Below are 23,548 nucleotides of genomic sequence, written 5' to 3'. Positions count from 1 at the left end.
CCCACAGTCCAGGAATGTCAAAATTGGTAGGATAGAGATCAAAAGTTCTCTACTGCAGGCATAGAGAGAGGGGTGGCTAATTATACTGAAGAGATTGGTGGCAGGTGGCAGATGCCTGCAGAATATAATGCCCTAGCTAGGAATAGAAGATAGAAGAAGTTGAGTGGAGGTGATAGAAATGGAGAGGAGAATGAGTACATCCTGGGTAGAAAGAATAGTGACCAATGTAAAGGCATAAAGATTGAGAGTATGTGCCCACTTTTCTTATGCTGTGTAGCGGTGGAATGAAGGTAGCTGGGTGTGGCACCTCTCGGCACAACCTGTTTCCGTTCTAACTGCAAAAAGCTTTAAAGCAGTGCTTTTCAAGCATGTGCGTAAGAGTTATCTTGAAAGCCCAGTGAGTCACAGATTCTTGGGCCCTACCTCCAGCGTCTGGTTCAGTGGTTTAGGACTGGTCCCAAGAAATTGAATTTCTAACTAGCTGACAGGTAAAGGTAATGCTGCTAGCCCCAGAATGGCATTTTAAATAGAACTGCTTTAAAATTTTGGAGCAGCATTTATTAGACACTAGATAAGAAACAAAATAGAAACCAATGATGATATGCTGCTGCTGATGACATGCTGATGTTGATATGATGATGATGAGATGATGATAATATGATGATAAAATGCTATTGATATAATAATGACAATGGATAACAAGACCAAAGGAAAAATAAGATAAATCCATAAAGGTGGGTAAGAAAAGGTGTCTTTAGGTAGAATCTGATAAGTGGGAGAAAGGTTAGTTGAATATGTTAGAGCATAAAATGTTTAATCACTATGTATGACCATAACATTCATAAAACTGCATTTACTATGATACTTTTCATGGCATTCTTTAAAAATTATTACCCAAACTTCATTTATTTTGTGTCTGCCTTCATGACATTTGGCACATCCATGTACACCCTGTACTATCTTTTTTTTTTTTTTTTTTTGGTATGTACAGGTCCCAGGAATCGAACCCGGGTCTCTAGCATGGCAGGCAACAATTTAGCCACTGAGCCACCATTGTACCACCCACTAGCATTTAACTTAATGTTTATCTGCAAATGATTTTTAAATTTAATCTGCTTTTAATATCACTTAACTTTGTCATTGCCATACTAATCTTGGTTTACTGGGGCAGTTTATTATAGGTATATCTTTCTAATGCATATTAAAATACTATCCATTAAAATGAGAAAGGAAGCCTGCCTTTATATTCCTTGGCATCATTTCTCCTGCACCTGTGATTAGTGCCTACTGCCTAGATGACATTTCTCAAACCTTGGAATCATAGAATATGAATTATGCAGAGGGTGTGTTGTTTTGGAATTTGGGAAGAAATAGTAAAATGAACATAGTTTATCAGTTAATGTCTCCAGAACTATATGTCGGCATATTATCACTTTATTCTGCCGCATATAATCTCCTTAGAGGCTAAACTTTAGCCTAAGACCTAGCCTAAGACTCTAAGACCTAGAGTCCAGTCGAAAACAAAATCCCAAGTGGTCTAAAATAGGTTTTGTAGGTCATGTGTTCTTCATTTATTTTTCTCCTCTTATTGTAATTACTACAGAGCCCTGGTGTAGGGCCTAAACTTTAACAAATGAGTATTGTATTCGATGTAGGAAGTCTAGCAGTAGTGTGAGGACTTCAGCTTCTCTGATATTTTGGATTAAGGGTTTGCTTTATCGGCTCTGCCACACCTCTAGTTTGCCCGAGGAGTATTTACTTCCCTGGGAAAGCACTTCGGCAGCATTTGTTCCATGGAGTTGCTGAGTGATCATCCTGATTATGAATGGAACAATTACCTTCTCATTTTAAATTGGTAGGATTTTTATGGGAGAGTTTGAGTTGCTGGCCGATACAGCTACTTCTGTGATATAATGGGAAACAGTGTGGAATAATTTGTTGTAGTTTGCATTGAATTTTTATCAGCTGAGAATTAAAAGTCTTCCTTTTTTCTTTGGTATGTTATAACAACTTTTCTCCAATTAGACCCCTGCTTCATGTCAAAATGCTAGACAGAAATTCTTAAAGCCACTGGTCTGTCTAGGAAGTCCATCTATAAAAAAAGGAACACTTAATTTGCAAAACTATAATGAACTGTAATTCTAGACTGATCTGCTGAACTCAACTTGCTTTGTAAACGTGAACAGGCCACTTATATCTGCCAAACTTTTGGGTCCTGTATGAGGTTGGCTATAAGCAGAAATGGTGATGTGATATACAGGCAAGTGTTTTGTATTATTAGCCTACACAGGTTAATGTAGAATACTGACTTAATGAAATGTGTAACCCCAGAGGCTAATTGGAGCCATTTCCTGAATGAAGTAATAGTCATACCACTACTGATACTGTGATTTCGAGGGAACTGCTTGTACCATTCCTCTAGTAGTTAAAGCTACGTTCTTTGCATTGGTGATGGTGCTGTCCTAAGTTCAGCATCTTACATCTGGTTATCTCTTTTTCAGTTGTGCTTACCATACGATTAATTTCATGGTTTTAATGACCTGTCTTCAGAGATTTAAAGTAGACCCTGAGTGTTTATACAGCAACAGGTGTCAGTAAAGATTTTTTTCTTTTCAGAGATCTCCTTTGGGTAATGAACAGGAAGCTTTCCTTGAGTCCTATCTTTCTTCATAAATTTCCTGTGTTTCTTGTACTGTTCCTCAATTGTACTGATTGGGAAGATTTATTCAGCCAGCCTTTATATTCTGTCCACACACACTGCCATGGAGGATTCTGGTCCCCAGCAGCTAAGGTAGGGGAAATTACTCTGTCCTCCCAGGCTACTCCTAGTTTTTTTCTTTACTACTTCATGTGAATAATCCCTTTTGGATGTTTACGTCTTCTAGGACCTTTGCGCAATGGATTAGCATTTCAGCTATAGTAACATTCATAGTGTGGTCTGGTGCTGGGCTGGAGCTGGCCCTAACCAATTGAGAGGGTAGATTGCACTGGTTGTACTATTTGCTGATGGTGAACTTTTCTGGAATTTTGTGACCCAGTTGTTGAACAGTTCATAAGTTAAATCAGCCACATGGGAGTATTGACATGATGGAAATCAGCAACTCAGGACTGCCCACCCCCCACCCCCAGACCCAAAATACCAGAACATAACTATCCCTGAGTTAATTTTTGGTTTTGATTCTCAACTCCTGCAATTTGCCTTCCACTGCATAAAACAGGTAGTCATTATTTTTGTTTGTTCAGGTTTTTTTTTTAGAATAACATACATATAAGAAAGCAATACATTTCAAAACCCATTGCAACAATAAGTTGTAGGATAGATTTCAGAGTTTGTTTTGAGCTATAATTTCACAATTTTAGGTTTCTACTTCTAGCTGCTCTGAGATACTGGAGACTAAAAGAAGTATCAATATAATGATTCAACAAATACAACGATTTGTTAAACCCTGCCTTCAGTTATTTTTTCTTAAAGAAAAAGTTAGTGATTGTACTTCCAAAAAGGATTTTATCACTTTTTGCCAAATTCCACATAGCGTTCTCCAAAGCAAAGCAAAGCAAAGCAAAACAAAATTCATAGTACTCTCGACTATGTAAGTACTTTAGAATGTACAAATGTAAAACTTTCTCATTTTTAACTATAAATTATTTGCTCCAACAACCCTAGAGGACATATTGTACAACTTGTTAAACATTAGGGAGAGAATTAAACTGAAATAAGCAGTTTAAAATCTTCAGGGCAGCAATTTTTAAAAGCCTAATTATTTTTAAGATTAGAAAATCTGAAATTAATATAGTTCATTTTTTTACATAAACACCTTTTATTTAAGTGTATGGGCATTTAGCAGTCTGTGTACTATTTAACAGATAAGCTTTTTCCACTGGCCAATAGATATATCTTATTTTCAGGAGTACTTTTTATAAGTTACGGATTTTTTCCCAGAATTTATATATTCTAAAACAGATTTCCGCTGTGAAAATTTACTTTTATCTTAAAGAAAGAAAATTCTTTCTAGGGTCTTGTCATCAGTTTTCCTGAGGGTAGTTTTTATCAGAAACTAGAATGGTCCTAACAGCCGAAAGAATGAGATTTCTTGCTTTCTAATCTAGAGAGTTTCAGTTTGAAAACTTCTATGGACTTGTCACTTTTTCTCATAAGATTTAAAATCAGGCAAAACAGAATTCACTAGATCATTCAATAGACCATTATGACTGGTAGTCAAAAGGAGATAATTGTTGATGATAACCAGTATTGCAAAAAAAAAAAATGCTTTAGGATTTATGTAATAATAATAGTACCTCTAAGGTGTTATCTGTGCCAGGTATTATTTGAAGTACTTTATACGTAATCACTTTAGACTTTGAACAATCACCTGAGGTCTTATTATCCCCATTTATAAGGATGAGGAGACCGGGGCAGAGAGATTTAGTAATTTGCTAGAGGTTCTACAGAACATAAGCAGTAGAACAGGATTTGAAACTGGGCAGTGTGGTTTCAGGGTCTGTGCTTGTAAGTTCTGTGCAATAGTGTCCCCTTTTCTTGAGCCTTTGGAGAGTGTGCCAGTCGGGGGCAAATACCTTTCATCGGCTGATCTGTAAAACCTTAATCACTTCCAGGAAGGACAGGAGAATTTAGAGAAGAAAGAGCAGGACTGTTTCGTTGTTGGGGCCAGTTCAATCTCTTCATTATGGTAAATATTATGGGTCCAAAAGAATGCTCTGCTCATCACACAGAAAAGAGAAGTTACATCAGAAATTGAATATATCTGTATTATTTATTTTTTGAGAAATTCTTTAAGGTACAAGCCAGGTTGGCTTAAAATATACTAAATAAAGGAGTCCTAATAGAAGTATTTTATAATTTTGAGAAATAGAAGTTTGATGTAAATATATCGTAAGTTTCTGACTCTAAAATTATGATAAATTTGATAACAGTATTAAATGCCTATTTTTATTTTTACCATCAGATAATTTGTTCTTCAACTTGAGCATGAATTTATTCTCCTAGTTAATATCTCATGGCTCCAAACACAATAAATGTTGAAAATATATTCACAGAGAATTATCTGTGCAAATCTTCCTTCCAAATTTATAATGAAGCAATTACTTTGCATGTATTAATTGCTGTCACATTTTTGATCTATGCTCTAAGGTAGTCTTCTTGTGGAAATTACTGTGTTTTATAGTCCAAATTTTTTAGATTTAGGGCTTTAAAAGCCTAGGTTCTGTTTACAGTTAATTTTGCTGCATCAATAAAATATGAATGAATTGGCTAATAAAACAGCACAACTATTTTCTGTCATGGACTATACGCTATTGTTTATGAATTTGCTGAATTGTTCCCAGAGTTCACTGTGAGAAAACATTCTCCTTTCTTACCCCAGCCATGTTTAGAGGGAAGTAAGATTGTAGAATGGCATCACACAGGACTGTGGGTGTGTATGCCCTACCCTCCTGGGGAGCACAGAAGTATTTGAGGAAGTACTGAAAATGCAGTGGTCCAGGCGGGAAATTTGTCTGCTAAGGAGACAGACATTTACTCTGTACTGATCAATTCATCTCAATTGCTCTCTTCTCTTGGTATTTAGCAATTTTACAATATGGGTCAATCTGTGGTTGTTGGTTAAAACCTTACAAACAAGTAAAATACATATCTTTCTTTCCACAGATTCTATTTTACTTCCAGGAAGACTTTTTTTTTTTTTAATGTTGACTTTTGGTCAGGGGATATCAGTTAAAAGAGAGATTTGATTGACAAGTCTAAACCAAGACCCTTTCCTGGGCTGGTTGGGGTGAGGCACAGGAATTTAAAAATACGGTCTCTACAAAAAGAGATTAATTATAATTAAAAGAAAAAATGTAGGTATAGCAGCACAGACACTACCCAGGGACCTTTTCTTTTTTTTTTTTTTCTCAGCTGCATTTGGTATTATAGATATGTAGTTTCATATAGAGCCTTGTAACTGTAAGAATTATCTATATCAGTACTCTCCAATAAAACTTTCTGTGATGTTGGAAATATTCTGTTTTCCCTGGCCGATACAACAGCCAAGAGTCAGTTGTATTACTGAGCACTTGAAATGTGGCTACTTTAACTGAGGCACTAAAATTTTAAAATTTTGTTTCATTTTAATTAATTACATTTATATTTAAGTAGCTGTATGTGGCTTGTGGTTCCTGTATTGGGCAACACAGATCTAAAGTTATATTTGGAATTGACTGGAGTGAAGACTGTTTAACTATAGATCCTGTATACATAGCTGAGTAGCTGAGTGAACTTGGAAAATCAATTTAATACCTGGATCATAGTATCTCATTGTCAACATGGGGCTAAGTTTAATACCTACCTACAAGAACACTGAGGTCATGAAATGAATCAGTGACTATACAGCTCTCAGAACTATGCCTGGCACATAATATGTGCTCAACAAAACAAAACAAAACAAAACATTAGGCTAAACAATATTCTAAAAATATTAGAATATTTTTGCTATTCTCTCTCTCTATATATTTTTAAACATTTTTATTGTGAAATTGAACATATATACTGAAAAGTTGTAAATTTCCAAGTACAGTGTAATAAGTAATTATAGAGCAAATTTCAATGTATAGTTTAGGTTACAGTTTCACAATTTCAGGTATTTTCTTCTGACTTTTCTAATACACTAGAAACTAAAAAGAAATAGCTATATAATAATTCAGTAGTGGTATTCATTTGTTAAATCCTAACTTGTCTGTGCCAATGCCTCCCTCTCATTTGAGCATTCTCTCATTCTCCAGGGATGTAATGATCTTTCTAAATTCTTCATGTTGTAAAGGGGTGTCAACATTATGGGGGGGAGGAGGATGCAACTGGCTTGTTTTCTGGGAGAGACTCGTACCTATGAGTTTCAGAGCTTATCTGGCATGGGAACAATCTGAAGGTTTTACGTTTCTGAAAAATAAACTTAATAAGTAAAACTTTTATAGAGTCTTAGAGCCCTGGGTTTTCCGAATGCTCTTGATTGGGGCTTGCCATACCATGGCAGTTTGTAATATCTGGCTGAAGCTGGTGTAAGAATAACCTTCAGAATGACCTCTCAACTCTATTTGAAATCTCTTAGCCACTGAATTATTTTTTAAATCACTTAATAAACTGTTTATTTGTAAATCAATAAGCATAATATGTGTATTAAGCCAAAAAATTTAGACGATCAAGATTACATCAGTAATCCATAAGCATTTAGAATGAGATTCCATTTGCACATCTATTTGTCTTGTAAACAGCATAATCACTGCATACATATGCTCAGAATGTACATTAAGTTATCTTATACTACTAACTCTCCTTAGAAAGGATGTGTCCTGCTTAGTTCTAGTTGAAGTATCATAAATTCCAAATTAATTAAGCTTTACTATATTTGAGAACAGTTCTGGCTTAAGTACAGATACCTTCAGCCATTTGTTTCCTGCTTATGTATGTATACATGAGTAAGTTGTGTGTGCATGTTTTTTTTTTTTTTTTTTGGCTGAAGTCTTTCTATAACAATCTACTGCTAGTAACAGACAAAAAGTTGCTTTTTAGAATCATCCCTCAGTTCTAGTCTAAACTCATAGTTCAGTTGATTTTTATTGTTCTCAACCTGACATACCTAAGAGAAAAACACTGGTACCTTAAATCAAAACTCAGTTCCACTTGTCTAAAGGTTTGGTTATTCCCACTATTTTGCTAAAGGCTCGTATCCAAATATAAATCAATAAGTTAATCTACACAGTTTGAGAGATGTTTAGAATCCTATGACCTTGCTGTTCTCGAAGGAAAGTGATGTATAATTTCTGGATGATTTAGAGAAGAGTTGACCTTTCCAACTCTTTTCAAAATGAACCATTCTTTTATCTAATCTCTGAATTTGTCTTTCTGAATTCGCTCATTTCTAAATCTGACCTTAAGCATAGGTCTGAAACCTAGACAACTAATAGGGACCATGTAACCCAGCCCAAGAAGTACTTCAAAGTATCTTACATTGATTTTCACTTAAGAGAAACAATCTCTTCCCACTAAATCCTGAAACTACGTATCAGGTTGGACATCCTACGTCTACTGGAGGACAGTGCCACATTCCACTAGAGAGCTTTAAAAAAAGTTATCTTGTGGGTAAATGATGGTTGTCCTCAAAGATTTCTCAATGGACATCATCATCACCCCTCTCTCATACTGTACAAACCAAAAGAGGCTGGAGAATAAGTAGTTCATTTCTACTTCTATAGCTCCAAATGTAATTACCCATTTACTTTTTTTACCTGTAAAGAGTAAAAAAGATCAGAGAAACTAAGGATCAGAAGGTTTGAGAGTATCTGAAATTGAATATTAAACCTTTCACACAAGCTTTATTTCCTTACAAGAAAGGTACTAAATAAATTCTATTTGTGTCCTACTTTTATTTTAAAAGATCAAGTACCACTCATTTAAAAGAAAATAGAAATTATTTAAAAGGAGGGGTAGGAGTAAAGGAGCTATACATCCAATTCAAATTACATTAAAGCCCAAGTATAAAATACAAACAGAAGTGAAATTTCCCTGAAAAAAAAAGTGAATATTTACTAACACTCACCCCCTCCCCAAGTAGTTAGATTACGTTAAAGGAAAGAATTCTACATGGACTGAGATACTTTCTCACTTCAACATATGTAATAAATAAATAAATAAATCTCATGTTGCTAAAATAGCTAAATGTTTAGGGTCATATTGTTAGAAATATATAATTCTACTTTTATAGACAAGTCTTCTAGGGGAAGTAAGTTAGCATAATCATTTGAATTTTTTGCCAACATATGGGATAGGGCTTATTTCATTCTTTTACTTTCTTTGCACAGGTGAAACATGCCATAAAATGCCCTGTTTGCCATGGGTGATTGTTCTAGTTTGCTAGCTGCTGGAATGCAACACACCAGAGATGGATTGGCTTTTAATAAAAGGGGATTTATTTTGTTGGTTCTTCAGAGGAGAGGCAGCTAACTTTCCACTGAGGTTCTTTCTTACGTGGAAGGCACAAGATGGTCTCTGCTGGTCTTCTCTCCAGGCCCCTGGGTTCCAACAACTTTCCCCGGGGTGACTTCTTTCTGCATCTCCAAAGGCCTGGGCTGAGCTGCTAGTGCTGAGATGAGGAATGCTGAGCTGCTTAGCAGTGCTACGTTGCAATCTCTCATTTAAGCACCAGCCAATTAAGTCAAACATCACTCATTGCAGCAGACATGCCTCCTAGCTGACTGCAGATGTAATTGGCAACAGATGAGGTTCACGTACCGTTGGTTTATGTCCGCAGCAACAAGACTAGGTATGCTCACCTGGCCAAGTTGACAACTGAATTTAACACAGTGATGCAGCCATTTTTAGGTCAACATTGGCAAATCATGTAAGGTTCCGTGGCATTATGGGGGAAACTAGATTCCACACTTTCTTCTTTATCTTGTGTTTCTTTCTTCTTAAACTCTCTGACATCATTTTGGCTGCTATAAATGATGCTACTAGAAGTTGATGGCTGTGAATTGTCCTCACTTTCTTGGGATTGGGAGGCTTGTGTGATTTTATCATCATTTTCTTCAATGCTTGGTTCTTTGGAGTCATTCAATGTCATTTTTTTTTTTTTTTGCAATCAGGAACATCAACATTTTTTACATGTGTTGAGTTTTCTAGTGTGGCTCTCTCAGATATTTTCCTTTTAACCTTTCCTTTATCTTCAGGAAGCCAATTCTCATGAAGGGCCCAACATTTCCTTAATCAGCTAAGGACATTTCAGGATCTTCTTCAAATGAATCTGTATCACTCTCTCCTGCCTGATGTACTTGATATATCTCATTTTTTTCATCTGAGAGTTCTTATCTTTCTTCATTAAGGTTATAATCTTCTAAATCAAGAGGTTCAACATGTACATCAATTCAAATTCTACACTGAAATGGTCTGAAACTAAAGTCCAATCCAACCATCAAGATCTAGATTTGATGGCATCTCCATTGATTCACTGCTACTGGTTTTTCCATGACATATCTCCTTTATTACACACAGAGCAAGGCTTTCATTAAGTAAAAGGGAAATGGTAACAGATTTGTGGCACTTTCTTTGTCATTCATCAGATGATTCATCTGAATTTTCTTCTATCTCACTAATTGCTCTTGTTCTAATTGATCTAGAAATCAAATTTGAGGATGTGCTTTTTAGCCATTTGTATTTCTTCTTTGGAAAAATGTCTATTTTTATCTTTTGCCTATTTTATAATTGGGTGGTTTGTCCTTTTGTTGTTGAGTTGTAGGATTTCTTTATATATACCAGATATCAAAACTTTATCAGATATATGGTTTCCAAACATTGTCTTCCATTAAGTTGGCTAACTTCACCTTTTTGACAAAGTCCTTAGAGGCACAGAAGTGTTTAGTCTTGAGGAGGTCCCATTTATCTATTTTTATTTTCTTTCATTGCTTATGCTTTAGGGTTAAGGCCTAAGAAGCTACCTCCTATTGCTAGGACTTGTAAATGTTTCCCTAAATATTCTTCTAGGAGTTATATGGTAGTGTCTCTTATATTTAGGTATTTAATTTACTTTGAGTTAATTTTTGTACAGGGTACGAGGTAGGGGTCCTCTTTCATTCCTTTGGCTATGGATATCCAGTTCTCCAGTCCCATTTATTGAACAGACTATTCACTCCCAGTTCAATGGATTGGAGGCCTTGTTGAAGATCAATTGACCATAGATTTGGTGGTCTATCTCTGCAATCTCAATTCAATTCCATTGGTGAATGTTTCTCTCTTTGTGCCAATACCATGTTGTTTTGACCACTGTGATGTTAAGCTTTAAAGTCAGGAAATGTAAATCTTCTCACTTCGTTCTTATGTTTTTGGCTATTTGAGACCTTTTTCCCTTCCAAATACATTTGATAACTAGCTTTTCCCAAGTCTGCAAATTAGGTTGTTGGAATTTTGATTGGTATTGTGTTGAATCTGTAATCAATTTGGGTAGAATTGACATCCTTATGACATTTAGGCTTCCTACTGTGAAGATGGAATACCCTATTTGGGTCTTCTTTAATTTCTTTTAGTAATGTTTTGTAGTTTTCTGTGTACAAGCCCTTTATATCCCTGGCTAAGTTAATTCCTGGATACTTGATTCTTATAGCTGCTCTCATGAATGAAATTGTTTCCTTAATTGCCTCTTTGGTTAGGTCATTACTAGCATATACAAACATTACTAATTTTCACATTAATCCTGTATCCTGCCACTTTGCTGAGTTTGTTTTTTTAGCACAAGTAGCTTTGTAGTAGATTTCTCAGGATTTTTGAAATATAGGATCATGCCATCTGCAAATAATGAGAGTTTGACTTCTTCCTTTCCAAAGTTATTACTGCCTTTTATTTCTTTTCCTTGCCTAATTGCTCAAGCTAGAACTTCTAGCCCAATGTTGAATAACAGTGGTGACAGACGGCATCCTTGTCTCATTCCCAATCTTAGGGGTAAGGCTTTCAGTCTTTCACCATTGAGTACAATGCTGACTGGGGTTTTTTCATATATGCCCTTCATCAATTTGAAGATGTTTCCTTTGATTCCTACCTTTTGAAGTATTTTATCAGAAAAAGATGTTGAATTTTGTCGAATGCTTTTTCAGTGTAACCTGATGTGATCATGTGACTTTTTTCCCTTTCAATTTATTAATATATTGTATTATGCTGATTGTTTTTCTTGTGTTGAACAATCCTTGTATGCCTGGAATAAACCCCACTTGGTTGTAGGGTCTAATTCTTTTAATGTGCTATTGGATTCTATTTGCAAGTATTTTGTTGAGAATTTTGAATCTATATTCATTAGGGTTATTGGCCTATAGTTTTCCTTTCTTGTAGTATCTTTATCCAGTTTTGGTATTAGAGTGAAGTTAGCTTCATAAAATGATTTAGATAGTATTCCTTTTTCTTCAATTTTTTGGAAGAGTTTGAGCAGGAATGGGTTAGTTCTTTTTGGAATGTTTGATGAAATTCCCTGTGAAGCCATGTGGCCCTGTGCTTTTCTTTGTAGGAAGGTTTTTGATGACTGATTGAATCTCTTTTCTTGTGACTAGTTTGTTGAGGTCTTTATCTCCAGTCAGTATAAGCTGTTTGTGTATTTCTAGGAAATTGTCCATTTCATCTAAGTTGTCTGGTTTATTGATAGAAAGTTCTTCATAGTATCCTCTTATGATCTGTTTGTTTTATTTCTTCAGGATCCACGGTAATGACCCCCCTCTCTTTTTTAATTTTTTAAATTTGAATCCTCTCTCTTTTTTCTTTGTCAGCCTACATAAGTCTTCATCAATTTTATTGATATTCTCAGAGAACCAAATTTTGGTTTTATTGATTGTCTCTCTTTTTTTTTTTCATTGTTGTTATTCTTCAATTCATTTATTTCTGCTTTAATCTTTGTTATTTCTTTTCCTTTTCTTGCTTTGGAATTAGTTTACTGTTCTTTCTCTAGTTTCTCCAAGTGAGCAGTTAAGACCTTGATTTTTGCTCTTCTTTTTTAATATAGGCACTAAGGGCAATAAATTTCCCTCACAACACTTTCTTTACTGCATCCAGTAAGTTTTGCTATGTTACATTCTCATTTTCAATTGTCTCCAGGTATTTGCTGATTTTTCTTGCAATTTCTTCTTTGACCCACTGATTGTTTAAGAGTATGTTATTTAGCCTCCATATCTTTGTGAAAGTTCTGGTTCTTTGGTGGTTTTTTACTTCCAGCTTCATTCCATTGTTGTCAGAGAAAGTGCTTTGAATAATTTGAATATTTTAAAATTTACTCAGACCTGTTCTGTGCCCCAGCATATGCTCTATCCTGGAGACTGTCCTATGAGCAGTAGAGAAGAATGTATATCCTTTTATTTGGGGGTATAATGATCTATATATGGCTGTTAGTCTAATTCATTTATCATGTTATTTAGAGTCTCTATATCCTTATTGGCCCCTGTCTGGTTGTTTTATCTATAGAGGAGAGTGGAGTATCGAAGTCTCCCACTACTATTGTAGAAATATCTACTACTCCCTTCAGCTTTGCCACTGTTTGTCTCATGTGCTTTGGAGGTCCTTGGTTAGGTGCATGACATATATGATTCTTATTTCTTCTTGGTTTGTGAATTGTCCCTTTTATTAATTTGTAGCATCCTTCCTTGTCTCTCTCTTTTTTTTTTTTACATGGGCAGGCACCGGATATTGAACCCGCGTCCTCGGGCTTGGCAGGCAAGCATTCTTACCTGCTGAGCCACCGTGGCCCGCCCCCTTCCTTGTCTCTTAAGACACCTTTTCATGTAGAGTCTATTTTGTCTGAGATTTGTATAGTTACTCCTATTTTCTTTTGATTACAGTTTGCATGGAATATTTTTTTTCCATCCTTTCACTTTCAATCTATTTGTATCCTTGGGTCTAAGATGAGTCTCTTGTAAACAGCATATAGCTGGATCATATTTGTTAATCCATTCTGTCAATCTGTATCTTTTCATTAGGGAGTTTAGTCTGATAATGCTCAAAGTTATTACTGTAAAGGCAGTTCTTTAATCTGTCATTTTATCCTTTGGTTTTTATTTGTCAGTTCTATTTTTTTTTCCTCTCTCCCTTTTTATCCTTTAAGTTACCTTTACTAATACTCTCAGTGCTGTGGTGTGCACTCCTCCAAACCTCTTTCCCCACCTTTTATTCATTTGTTTGTTTGTCTGTTTGTTTGTTTGTTTTAACCAACAGAACTCCCTTTAGTATTTCTTGCAGGGTAGGTCTCTTGTTAGCATTGGTTTGTGTATAAAAATTTTAAACTGGCCCTCACTTTTGAAGAGCAGCTTTGCTGGACGAAGAATTTTGGCGTGCAATGTTTCTCTTTCAGAACCTTAAATGCATCATACCACCACCTTTCTTGCCTCTGTGATCCCCACTGAATAGTCACATTTAGTCTTATGTGGCTTTCAGGCTATGTGGTGAATCACTTTTCTCTTGCTGTTTTTGGGACTTTCTGCTTTTCTTCAACATTTGACATTAGTATATGCCTTGGAGTGGGTTTATTTGGATTTATTCTATTTGAACTTTGTTGGGCTTCTTTGATTTGCATATTTATGTCTTTTATAAGGGTTGGGAATTTTTCCCCAATTATCTCCTCAAATAATCTTCCTGGCCTTTTAGTCTTCTTTTCTCCTTCTGGGATACCAATGATTCTTCTATTTGTGTGCTACACATTGTCCATCATTTCCCTAATATCCAATTCAAATTTTTCCATTTTTTCTCCATTTATTCTTTTGTGCATGCAAATTCATTTGCCTTGCCCTCTAGTTCATTTATTCTCTCTTCTACCTCTTCAGATCTGCTGTTGTGTGTCTACAATATGTTCTTAATTTGACTTATAGTAGCTTTCATTTATATGAGAGCTGCTGTTTTTCTATTCTTTCAAATCTTCTCTGTGTTCTTATTAGTGTCACCTTGGTGTCCTTTATGTCTTTAGCCTACCCACTGAAGTTACTTAGGAGATTTGTATGAACATCTTTGATCAGTTGTTCCAAATTCTATGTCTCCTTTGGTGTTTTAATTTAGTCTTTTGGCTTAGCCATATCTTCTTGCATCTTCATATGCTTAGTGATTTTTACTGATTTCTAGGCATTTGATTATCCTGATATGATTATTTTGAAAGTTTATTTCTCCCCCTCATCTAAGATTTTGTAGTTACTTTTGTTTTGCACTTGTTTTGCCAGTAATTCCCGCACTAAACCAAGCTGGAGCCTCATGCAGACGGTGCAACTCTAATTAAAGATCTATTAAAGGCTAAGGAGAAAGGCAGTAATTTGTCAGGGTGTACTTTCTCTGTGTTTCCAGAAGATGGCACTCTAGGGCCGCCTCTTCCTCTCAGGCCTGCCTCTCCTGGACTACAGCAGCCGACTGTGCAGGAATCAGATTAGGTGAAAATGCAGTCAAGGTCATAGGTGTCCATGCACGCTGAAATCCACCAAACCCAGGGAGAGGGGGTGGGGGGACGGACACTGTATGCCTTGGTGAGAATGTGATTGTGGGCATGATGGGTCTGGTGATTCCAGGCTCCCATGATGGGGAATGACCTTGGGCTGTGGGACTCAGAGTTTCCACTTTCCCTGCCCTCAGGAGGAGGGAGAAATGGAAAGCAGAGCTGATCTGACAATTGGCCGGTGAAAGAGATGCTCTGGGTGGCGCTACCTCGATTCCTTCTCTGTGGCAGCCCAGAGCACTCACTGCAAGCATGGTCAGAGAGGTGGGGCTGGGGGAGTGAGCCACACTGCAGCATCAGGCACTCACAGGCTGGCTGTAGGTAGGGGAAGTCTCCACCCAAACCAGGCAGCTGCAGCAGCCTATCTCAGGGGTAGGGATAGGCACCTGTGTCCTGGCAGCATGGTCTCTGTGCATTGGTAAACCAAGAGTCCTGGCTTCCTGGTTCCCATACAGGACTCCTGGCTGGGGAGCTGAGAGGGAAGATGGCCCAAGCTTCCTGCAGATGTGGGCAGGGGGGCAGGAGCCCACTGCTCCTTCAGCACCTGCCCCAGTCTGTGCACTGCAGCCTGCGCCAGGTACAGTCATGACTGGGTAAACTTATTCTGTCCTTTCAATCGTAATTTCTCTGCTTTTTCATCCAGGTCCTCCTTATATAAATGTAGAAGACCCTCTCTGATCATGTGTACTCTGGAACTGGTGTCCTGGTCATTTTCTGTCCTTTCTCTCATTTTTCCATGGTATAGAGGTGAACTCAGCCTGTCCTATCCTAATCTTTTGTAGATTTTGTAGGAACTCAAAAGAGAAGGAAATAAATAGCTCTACATAATAAAGGGAAAATGACTAAAATGAGGTGAGCGAATTTTAGGATATCCTAAAAGAATGTGTGAGATTTAGATAAACAAAGTAATTGTAAAGTGAACACATATCCTAATTTGCTTGGGGTAGTCCCAATTTATTCCATGGGTCCTGGTTTAATTAATAATAGCTCTCTTCTGTACTCTCAAAAATGTCCAACTTAATAAGCTAAATTTTACAGTCCCTCTATAATTAGCTATAGGTATGCAGCCCAGGTATTCTAAGTGTAGGAAAGAAGACAAAATAAAGTTTAGGCACAAATATAACTATGAACAGTGAGTACTGAGAAGTAGAAGGAAGTAGGGTTAGAGAATGGACTGAAAAACCTTATGGAGGTGAGATGAAAGCCTGGGTAAGTGTATTAAGTCAGGGTTCTCTGGGACACAGAACTGACAGGAAGTATCTGTAAATATTGTGAGACTTTTATTAAAAAGTGTCTTTGTGACTATGGGGATGTGCAAGTCCAAATTCCACAAGTCAGGCCTCAAGCTGGGAACTCCAGTGAAGGTTTTTGATGAATTTCCCAGGAGAAGCTGGCTGGCTGAAGCAGAGATGAAAATTCTCTCTTCTGACTGCTGAAATAATCACTTCTTTTAAAGCCTTCAACTGATTGGATGAGACTTAGCTCTCATTGTTGAAGGCAATCTCCTCAGTTGATTGTAGATGTAATCAGCCATAGGTACAATCAATTGACTGACGCTTTAAGTCCATGAAATGTCCTCACAGTAACAATCAGACCAGTGCTTGCTTAACTGAACAATTGGACACCATCACCTGGCTAGGTTGACACATGAACCTGACCATCACAGTAAAGGAAATTACCTTTGATTGTACACATTATTTTTGCTATTATTACATTGCCCCTGAGTCAACATAGATTCACTTTCAGAAGGGCAAGATTCCGATTGAACTGGAGAAAAACCCTTGGTGTATAAAAAAAACCTTATGCGATTTGATGTGCTGATTGGCTTTCCATTATTGTTAATGATTTTTTTTTCAATTTGGTTTGGAAAAAATGGTTTATTTCTATTACCCATTAGCTGCCAGTAACCAAATTAGGAGTGTGGTAAATATGAAAATTATAGCCAATGGAGTGGGAAAATGGCTTCTTGCATTTGTTTCCATGACTGAAGGAGAAAACTTTGAAAAAGTTCATTTAGTTGCAATAAAATATTATCTCAACATATCTTATGGTATTGAGCTTTAAAATATATCCATTCATCTCCATTCGATTTAGAAGATCATATGTAATAGAACTAGGGGCATTAATTCTTGTTGATATTACTGATTGCAATTTTGGGGAAACTTAATACAGGACGGTGAAACAGAACATTGTTAAGAAAATAAAGGTAAAATATAGAGATTTTGGGGAAAATAAACTAAATACATAGGTAAATATATCTTATAAAGTACAAAAATGTGACCCTAAGTGTAATAGTTTAGTCTTACAAGATATTTCTATTTATCTCTAATTGCATTCTGAATTGAGATGCTGACCACTGGATAACCCAGAGATCTCTATGAATCTGTCCTGGGTTTTCACTCTTTGCCAAATCATATTCTAAGCCCATCATGAAAGCAGGCATTAGAGTTGATCTCTGAGGTATTCTTCAGACAAACAGAACAATGGTCCCATTCAGGAATCATAGCCAATGCCGATATCTTTAGGAAATACCCTGATTTTAATAATTACCCTTCATAGTGTAGCCGACATTGTAATTTCTACCAGGGGAACCAAACCTGGCAATTTTTTTCCACAAGAAACCAATCATTATCAGTATTCGACTCATGAACTTGGAGTATTTCAAAGTATAGCTCTGACTTTTTCAACCAATGTCATAAACATCTCCATTTTTGAAGTTTGTTTTTATTTTTCTTTGCTTTTCTTTCTAGAGATGAAGAGTTGACCAGATTAAAAGAGGGGGTTGTGAAAAGATCACCTGTCAATGACATTTGGAGAACTGGGCAAGCTTTATAAAAGACTACTGGGATCATTTATAAAAGTCACTCTTCTTTAGCTTGTAAATTAATTAATAAAATTGGCATGTAGGTGCTTGAAATGAACAATAACTAATTTACTGTGTTCCCAAGTACCATACATTTTAAGTTGTCATTTAATATCTCAACCTCTGAATGGAATTCAATGACTCTAGATTAAGCCTGTTTTTAAATAACACAGAGCAGTGTGTGCTTATGCAATCTGCTCAAGTTTGCAGAAACTAATATTCAGAGCTAAGAGTGAATCACACCCTAACAGAATTTTAATAAAAACTATGTAGTGATTTATAAAAACCCTGAAACTAATGAACAATTCCATTCACAATGCTTGTTTCATCACTGCTTATTTACTCTTTTTTCTTGATGAAAATGGCAAACCACTGTTCTAATGACATAATTTGATCTCAAGGATGGTTTCTCCTGTGCTTAAAAAAAAAAGATGAACTCTTCTGCAACATCTCCTTAAAGGCAAATTAGTCCAACTAGCACTGTAAGAACAGTGCTAATTGTAATCATGATGATGATGAAGGTGATGATGATGATAAAAGCAAAAATATTTATAGGATACTGACTATATGCCAAGCACAGTCTAAATATTTTGCAGGCAACTGATATATATTCAGGTCCCACTGCAGTCCTATGGGATGAGATGATTCTAGTCCCTCTTTTACTCATGACAGGAGGTTTAAGTGCGTAGTTAGTGGTAGAGCAACATGCACAGCAGGCAATCTAGAGCTCTTAAGCACTAACTAACTGCTGTTGACAGCAGCTTTTACCTAGGCCAGTTGACAAAAAAATGTCCAAATGATTGCATTTCATGAGGAGTTCGGTCCTTTATTGCTCCTTTCCATATCTAAGCTGTGGGTAGAAAAAGAGAAGTAGGGCAGGTTTTCACCAGACTCTATTATAAAAGGCATAACTGAAACAATTGTTTTCTACAGTCATATTCTAGATAATGGAGAGGCAATTGCCCTGCATACAAGTGCAGAGCCATAATACATGTGGTTCATGAAACTATGGCTAAAGTTGTATGGCTTGCCTTGAATGTTCACTTAGTTGCATTTGTGATTGCCTGCATGGGCAGTATTCAGAGTCACCGTCATCTGAAGCTATTGTAGACATAGCAGTGACTGCCACAGTTCTTGCAGTTTCCATACTCTCATTTTGTGTTCCTATTAGAAGAGAGGTCTGTGGAAGCAAGGTTATGTGGAAATTACTCTGTCTGGGAGAGAAATCCAAAGGAGGCAGCAGTATTATCCATCAAGAAATGGATTGCATGTTGCGTGAGGGCTAAATAATGTATGATCTAAGACAGGAATGTGGTTTGTATTCATTTTTGGATAGTAAAAGAGTTGGCATGTCAGTCCCATGTGAGACTTTATCTAGGGCTTTACCCTTGAGTGGATAAAAGAGTACAAATTCTATTGCACTGGAGAGGAATAAAAACAAATTGCAGAGACCGTCAGCAGAACAGACTGCTGCATGGTGGAGTCTAAGGGGCTACTCCAAAACCACCAGACCCACAGCCTCAGGATCTTGCCATCAACCAGATGCTGGGAATAAACTTGATTAGAGTTTGGCATCAGGGCCCCATGAATCCCATCCAAGGGGACCTGCATGGAAATATATATATATGTATATATTTAAAATTCTCTCTGTAAAAGAGTTATGTTTCCAGTAAGAGAAAGCAGTATATTTCAGATCTAGTCTGCTGCAAATGAAATGCAGCACACCAACATCTTGCTGACAGAGGGTGCAGGCAAGGGGAGGCGAACACCATAGGTACCGGAGGCTGAGAAGTTGAACTTTGATTTGATGGTGGGGCTCCTCAATGAAGTGGTTTTAATTATCCCATGAGGGGTGTTATTGTGACCCTTCAAGGAGATGGTCTGTGCCTGTTTAAAGTAGTGATTTTCAACTGGGGGCATTTGGCAATATCTGGAGACATTTGCGGTTTTCACAGCTGTGAAGGTGCTACTGGCATGTAGTGGTAGAGCCCAGGGGCGCTGTTACATATGTCCTACCATGCACAGGGCAGCCTCCCACAAAAAAAATTATTCTGTCCAAAATGTCAGTAGTGTCCAGGTTGAGAAACCTTGTTTAAAATGCTCTGGACAGTGTGAGTATATTATATACCTGCCTGGAGATAAGTGTTCATTGAATTTAGTTTGACATTGTATAATAGAAGATTTTCAAATGATGTTCTTAACCTGTTGATGCATGAGAAACATTTATTTGATGCTTTCTGTTGTAGCAAACTAAGAGGGAAAACAAAAACAAGCAAAAATCCATCACATCCTTCTCCAGTCTGCTTCCAAAACACAAAGGGACAAAATTAGCCCCACAACAGCTCACCTTCCTCAAAGCCTGTGCTTGCAAGCTACATATTTTACAAGAATGTAGGAGGACCCGGTTGATTCACTTTTCAAACTTGAGAAATGAGGCATATTAACAAAGCACACAAAATGAATCAGCTGTTAAGGATGATCTACAAGCCAGTTCATTTTCCTGTTATTAAATAACAAACCATGAATCTTGACAAATGAACCCACTTGTCTGATATTACTTGAACATCTCATATCACGCTTAGTTCCGATGGTCACTTCCCCTTTGAAATTGAATTTCAAGAAGGACTTCACTTAAATTCAGAAAGAGGGAAAGGGCTTGCTGAGCTTCGATTGACTATATGCTGTTTATCTTCATCATTCTTTTCCTTCAGCTTATATTTGGTTGGACTGGAGCTTCTCCCAAAGTTTCAACCTCAAATATACTTTCAGGGAAGCTGTTTATGTTTATTTGTGCCGACATCATTAAGAACTTAAGATCAGGAGTATTTTGAGAGGCTGCATGGCTTCTGGAGCCAGGCTCCCTGAGTTTAAATTGGACTCCAGCTTTGTGAGTTTAGGAAGGTCATTTCTCCTATTCAGTGCCTCAGTTTCCCCTCTGTAAAATATTATTTGCCTCATTGGACTGCTGTGAGGTTAACATATGAAAGGCTTAGCAGGCCACATATTAAATGCTGCCTATGATTATTAGAATCTCTATTTTAAGAATACTATCTTCTGAAACAGATAAGTCATTGTATTTAATTCTAACTCCAAATGGACACTAGGTATTGACCTGCTGATCTAGTGGTCCCAATGCATGGATAGGGGTCCTAACAGCAGTGCTACCCGGAACAAACACCTAGGAAAACTGTACTTGCTAGTTATTGGCAGCTTCAAGAGAAATCCTCCATTTCCCTCCTTCGGTCAGAGTGCTATCCAAAGCCCCTCTTTTCCTGAAAAGCTGCTGTTTCTACTGGAGCTAACCAGCTAGCACTGCAAATTCATAGCAACTCCTTAAACTGATACAGCAGAGTGTTTCCATGCTCAGTAACCCCAGACCATAATTCCTCCTAACTTCTAAATAGGATTTACAAAGTGTGACTTTGAGCAATATAGGGATGTCAATACTTTTCTGAAAATAAAATTTTTTATACTAACATTTTTTTTTCCCTCAGTGCCTCAAAGTGACTTAAAAGCTAATCATTGATAAAATTCCAGATCCGTCTAAAGACAAATAATTGAGAAAGGAAGCAAAGCCGCTTTTAATCAGGAAAGTGGCTGCTAGGACACATTAACCCCTAGGGATTATTGATACTTTTTTTTTTTTTAAGATGCTATAGTTTGGCCATCTGTCTTTGGCAGCCAGAGCACACAAAATCACTTTTGCCTTTTACAATTTAATTCATTTGGGTCTGTACATTTTTTTCAGGCATTACAGGAAGCTTTTGCCAACTTTTTGTTGATTAAAGTATACATACTTTGAAAATGAGTAGAGGGAAAAGAATTTATAATTCTTAAAACCGAAGAATGATTTACAATGCTGACTGCTACCTGAATCATTTACTGTATCATCAAGAGATAAATGAAAGATTAAAGATTCAGAAGTGTCCCCCAGTGGATCTTACAATCAGGGGTTGATTTATTCAATAACACCGTGAAAGTGTCTCTCAACAAAATTTCTTGTTTCAACCAACAAGACTATGATAATAGAAAATCACTTTGTGTATTTCTTTCAAAGGGCTTTTGAAATACATCTTTTCTCCACAATAATCTGGTGCTTCCACTGTTTACAAATTAATGTATCCCATCTCCATGCACACATATGAGTATATACTCCCTATACTTATCCAGCTTTGGTTTGCTTTCGATTGTTTTAAGTTTTTTTTTTAGTGAATTCATTGGACACTTTGGGCACATTTATCATTTTAGACACCATGCAATTTACTAAATGGTGTTCCAATTATGGAAATGCTTGCAAAGAGCCCTTGGGGGAAGAAAAGAATAAAGCAAACCTATATTGATCATCATTTAGTTGGTATTTTCCTATTTGATCAGTCAAGGGCTCTGTCTGAACTGGTCCATCTGATCTGTGATAAAGCTGGAGACATTTTTCTGGCTCCCTGGTGTTTTTAAAAGCTGTGCAGTGGGGGTTGGAGGGTGATGGGAAACAAACCAAAAAAAAAAAAAAAAAACCTTTTAAATAAAGTCTCTTTTTAAAGGAATCCTGAGTACAGATTAGAATTCAAAGAATTTAAAGAGAGGGAGGTGAAAGTGGTAACAAACAGCTTTAAAAAGACCCTGGCAAGTTTAACAGAATAGTATAAGGGCAGTAAAAGATAAATCCCATCTGCTCCTTAGTGAGATACAGAGACCAGGAAGCCATTTCAGCAAGTATGTATCAAACACCTACTATGTGTAAAAAGACTTCAAGATTAAGTGATATGGGGAGTTCAAGGAGAAAAGGAGAAAAACAGAACACTTTAGGTCAGGAAGGAATAGATTTTTTTGTTTTGTTTTGTTTTCTTTTTACATATACTGGAAAAGAAGCTTGAGCTTATACAGATATGAAATTCCCCAAGGCAATGAATATATTCAACTGTAGGAAAATATATTATTTCCCTATATAATTCATTTTAAAATTCTGCATTTAAAAATGCTGATAATACATTAGTACTAAACAAATATTTGAGAAAAAAATGTTGATTACAAAGAAAGGAACTGGGGGCTCTGGATTTTGCTCCATTCGTATCTGGAATTTTACTTCCTAATTGCTTCCCAATATACTTTTGACCAGTTTGTGTTTGCACTTGGTTAATCTATTTTATGTCTCCATCCCCTCTCTCTCCGTCCTACACAGGGAAGCCTGAGGGCAAGTAGACAAGATTTAAAGCTTGAAGCCCTTTACCTATGAGATGATTCAGACCCTAGCCTAGGACAACTGAGAATTCAGAGGAAAGGATGATTCTAGAAATCTGTCAGCGTCCTTGGTGGTTGACGGTATTCTGGGATGTAGTATTAAGAAAGAGAAGAAGCTAATGCTAGGTGTCAACATGAAGTCTGGAAGGATGAAAGCTATGCTAACAGAAGTAGGATCACTGTGATAGGTGGCTGGTGTGGGGAATTGGGAGATGAGAGAGCTGACATAATGAGTTTCATTTTAGCACACTGAATTTAAGAGTCATTGTCTTATGGCCACTTGGAAATATGGACTGGGGTGGATCTGAAATCCTGGAAAGTGTACAGTGGACTATTATAGCAAGGAACAAGTCTGGGTACTGCTAAAACTTGGCCTCATGTCTTTATGGGATAAGCTCTGTGTTTATCCCATTTTTTGTGCGTGTGCTTGATGTAGCCTAAATATTTTTAAGCACCTACTATTTAT

General features: G+C 36.8%; 1 protein-coding gene and 1 pseudogene across 13 annotated transcripts in view; one reads left to right on the top strand and one right to left on the bottom strand.

The window, feature by feature from the left end:
- The window catches only part of LOC143657769 (E3 ubiquitin-protein ligase Mdm2-like), a 29,139-nt pseudogene extending 13,568 nt beyond the window's left edge, over positions 1-15,571 (bottom strand).
- Positions 1-23,548, top strand: part of RBMS3 (RNA binding motif single stranded interacting protein 3) — a 705,592-nt gene that overhangs the window by 134,454 nt on the left and 547,590 nt on the right. The gene's annotated exons all lie outside the window — the stretch shown is intronic.

This window comes from Tamandua tetradactyla, chromosome 15 (genome assembly GCF_023851605.1).
Source record: "Tamandua tetradactyla isolate mTamTet1 chromosome 15, mTamTet1.pri, whole genome shotgun sequence".
Lineage (NCBI taxonomy): Eukaryota > Metazoa > Chordata > Mammalia > Pilosa > Myrmecophagidae > Tamandua > Tamandua tetradactyla.
This window is presented reverse-complemented; position numbering and strand designations above follow the sequence as displayed.